The sequence below is a fragment of the Phalaenopsis equestris genome, unplaced genomic scaffold (assembly GCF_001263595.1).
Source record: "Phalaenopsis equestris unplaced genomic scaffold, ASM126359v1 Scaffold000132, whole genome shotgun sequence".
Taxonomy (NCBI): domain Eukaryota; kingdom Viridiplantae; phylum Streptophyta; class Magnoliopsida; order Asparagales; family Orchidaceae; genus Phalaenopsis; species Phalaenopsis equestris.
The window spans coordinates 962,759-967,289 of NW_018164574.1; positions in this window are offsets into that span (position 1 = coordinate 962,759).

Consider the following 4,531-nt stretch of genomic DNA (forward strand, 5'->3'; position numbering starts at 1 on the left):
AATATATATATATATATATATATATATATATATATACATATATAATATTAATTTTAAAATTATTATTAAGCTAAAGACACTTATTTCTATATTCAGCATGTTTGCTTTTAAAATAGTAAATTGTTAGAGGAAAAAATTTGTGGCTCAAGTTTAAATCACTCTAATGAAAATTATTTATGGCATCACAAATTAACGAAACTGCACATATTCAATATATTTACCAGATTGGTTGAAACGTTTTCTTAGCTCAATTATTAAGAAATGAGTGTGACAACCCCAACTGGCCATTGTTCTGCATTGGAATCGCACGAATCCATACAAGCAAGATGCATCGACTAGAAGGCATCATAAAATAAAGCTAAACCGAACGCGTGAATTAGAAATTGTTTGCAAGTCTTTATACAATCTATTATGGAGGATTTGATGCCATATTCTAATGATTTGTACTGATTAATTCGTGTTCTTATTTCATATCTTGAGTTGTTGGTTTCATAGAATTATTGGTGGGGAAAAGACTTATAAATTATGAATATGACTTGTTTGATTACCTATTTATTCATTTAGATTTGTCCTTGAGCGTTGTGAATAATGGAATCCTATGAGGGAAGGTAATCGTTATGCATGTGTATTGCAATAGTTGAGCGATGAGTTTTCATGAATAAGCACAATGATGTCATGTTGTTATCTAATTATCTACAAATACTTCGACAATTAACATTCAAATATAGTAGTTAAAGAATTAAATGTTGCAATTTGTTGCAAGCTAGAAACCTTGTCAGTACTAAGATAAAAACGAATGCTCACAAATACGTTTGAGAAATAAATGATTAAGATGTGTTTGAACATAGGCTTTATATATGAAAAATTAAAGAGGAAAACCACATAGCCCACTACGGAAGGACGGTTAATCTCGGAGGAATATCCCACGGTTTTTCTTGCGTCGGAAATAACAAGGTAAATTCTGACAGAGTACCGACGGTATTCGTGAAGCAAAATTTCTGATGGCTTTTCTACTCTTAAAGGTGGAGCTATTTAGTAAAAAACATTTCTAATTGTCTCATTGCAAATTATAAACTAATGGCCACAAGTCATTGTAAAATAAAGTCTACGATTTTTTGTGTTAAAAACTAATTAATAACATTGTATATAGTGTAGGTAAGTGATCAGAAAGTCTATAAATAATGAACCGATGTGAAAATTCTCATATTTCTTCTCCTCCCGCCTCTCGCGAACGCCGAACCCACGAACACTCTCTTTGTTGAACTTTTTGCTATGGTGCACCAAATTGTGATTTCTTAAAGTTAAATCAAAGATAATCTCGATTCAATCTTTCATCTAAGTTCTTATGCAAATTGACCTGTTAGTTTTCTGCATTTATAATTTATGTGATTTTGGAATATATAAATATTTAATTTTAAGGTTTGAAAAAGTCAACAATGAGGTGGTGTATTTGAAGTGTCGAACTGCCGTATTTATTTGTGCCACAATCAAACCATTTTGAATATGTTAAAAATGAAAAATTTTGGTTGGTTCTTTATCATGAATTTTGATATCTAATTGAGAACTTCAAAAATGACTAAAAGAGGGTGCTAGATTTGTAAATAGCAATGTCTCAGATGCTTTTTAAAAGTTATCTACTAGCACTTTTTATAGATATGAGTTGGAGGTGTTTCTCCTTTGATCCCCGAAAATATAGTTGTGTAAAATTTATAAAGCTGACTCCGCTTTACAATGGTGTCAAAATCTTGATGTGGTATTTTATGAATAAGAACGTTTAAGCACTTAATGTTGGGATTCTACGCAAGTATACATATCGTTATCAAGTAATATAAGACTTTCTATTTAAGTCCCTAATTATCAATCCCACGAGGAAGCTTTAAATTTGAAATGATAAATTAACTAGAAAAATCACAGAAATAAAATGAAATTACTGTCACTAATTTTGAATGTTTGAGATACTATCATAACTAAATTATTAACTGCTAGTAAAATTTAAATACAAAGTTTAAAACAGTAACTACTAAACTATGTTTATGTGATGAGTTTTCTAATATGAAAAAACATCTTTCCCATTACAATAAATTTTTGGTGAAATGAGATGAAATAAATGGTTTAAATAAGTATTGTGTCAAATATGAGCAATTTTAATTCTCTACCCTGATTCAGTGTTATAGAAAATCAATCGTTAATCTCAGATTTAGTCCCTAAATCCGTGGCTAGGCTAGGAGGATATTGGCTCTCACTCCAAAGCTCCCACTTCCCTTCCCCTGAAGACTAACTCTCGCTTTAGTTCTTAAACACTAAGACCGAATTGAAGATTTTAGTCTGTCACCCTAAAATCTCCAATTAAACGCCCAATAATGTATATTTTCCTATTTATTTGCACTTAATTCAATGAACAAAACACTCCTCTATGGATTTAAATGTGATTCTCACTCTGTTGTAGAACTCATACTCCATTTCCTAAATTATATGTTTCATAACATATTTTAACAATTCAATTGACTAGATCGAAAAGTAAATTGACAATGGAGTTGATAAACCTTCACAATTTATTTTATATTTTAACATTGACACATCCAAATTATCGTTCTATTTCACCATATCTCAGAGTAGGGAGAAAGATAAAGGAAACTACTCAAACTTCATGAGAAAGAAATAACAAAACACAAATTTCATATATAAAAGAAAGTTCATACAAAAATAATAAAAAACAACACTTATCTGGAACTCTTTCACAAAAAAAATCCCTTGCAGCCTTTCTTAGAAAATGTAGGAAGAAGAAATCTTTTACTTCTCTCCCTCTACAACACTCTTAGAGATGAATTCACACTTAAACTCACCACAAAAACTCAAAACTATAAAGAAAAATAATTGACTAATGGACTCTAAGTGGCTATATGGAATGTGGAATAACGTAGAAGAGAGTAGAAAGTGATACACCAAAAATATATGCATTTTTAGACCCATATTTTATACCTATTTTTGATGATATTGCACTTTAATGGAAAATATTTTGATGTTTTCTTGCAGCTTGTTGATTTTTAGGGCTTAAAGCAAAAAGAAAGCAAAAGGGATGAAATTTGGAGTCAAAATGACTTTTTTGCAGAAATGCTCAGCGTCGGTAGCACCGACGGCGCAGAACAAATTAACGCGGAGATTTTTTTACTCAGTGCCAACGGAGCCAGATCAGCGCCGACGGAGCCAAAGGCGGTGCAGACCCCGTTTATAGTAGGGTTTATGCTTTTTGTTATGTATTTGGATGATTTTTTTTGAAGAGTTTTTGGAGGCACCTCTTGGAGAACCGACCTTGGGCTCTATTTGGGGCTGAATTTCATTAGAAAAAGTGCTCCTCTATATTTTTCACTCCTCTACTTTCATTTTTCGCACCACATCATTCCATTCCACTTCCATGTTGGAGCCAATTAGTGATTTTGCTTTCATAGTTTAGAGTTTTTGTGGTGAGATTTAGTGTGAAACTTTCTGTAAGAGTGTTGGAGAAGGAGAAAAGTGAGAGATATGTTCTTCCTGCATTTCTAAGGAAAGACTACAAAAGATTTACTTTGAGAAAGAGTTTTCAGATAAGTATTGTTTGTTTATCAGTGTTGTATGAACTTTCTTTATATATGAAATTTATGTTTTTCTATTTCTTTCTCATGAAATCTGAGTAGTCCCCTCTATCTTTCTCCATACTCTGAGATATGACGAAATGTAGAGATAATATGAATGTGCCAATATTAAATTGTAAAATAAATTGTGATGATTTTTCAACTCCGAACTTAATTTACTTTTTGATCTAGCCAATTGAATTGTTGAAATTTGTTGTGAAACATATGATCCGAGAAATAGAGTATAAGTTTTATAACAAAGTGAGGATCACATTTGATTCATTGAAGAAGAATTTTGTTCATGGAATTAAGTGCAAATAAATAGGTAAATATACATTATTGAGTGTAGAATTTGAGATTTTATGGTGACAGACTAAAATTCCCAATTTTGTCTTAGTGTTTAAGAACTAAAGCGAGAGTTATCATTCAAGTGAAGGGAAGTGGGAGCTCGGTATCCTCCTTGCCTAGCCATAGATTTAGAGACGAAACACTGAGATTAGTCAATGATTTTTAATGCACTATATCAGGGTAGAGAATTAAAATTTCTCCTATTTGGCACAATACATATTATGAATATTTATCTCATCTCATTTTACCATAGCCTCCTTATAGTGGGAAGGATACTTTTTTACATAAGAATCTCCGTTACATAAACATAGTTAATAGATTAGTATTTACTGTTTTAAATTTTGCATATTTGATTTGATAATATTTTAGAAATTTAATTTTGATTACATATCAATCAATAATTAATAATTGAAATTAGTGACAGTGATTTGAACTCTCCATAACCTATTACCTACTGATGATATACTCAAAATGAAAGGTCTGAAGGGCCCTTCTAAATGTCATTTGTGCTTTGATAAGGAGGAATCCATTTCTCATCTATTTTTTGAATGCAGATTCTCTCAAGATGTTTAGAC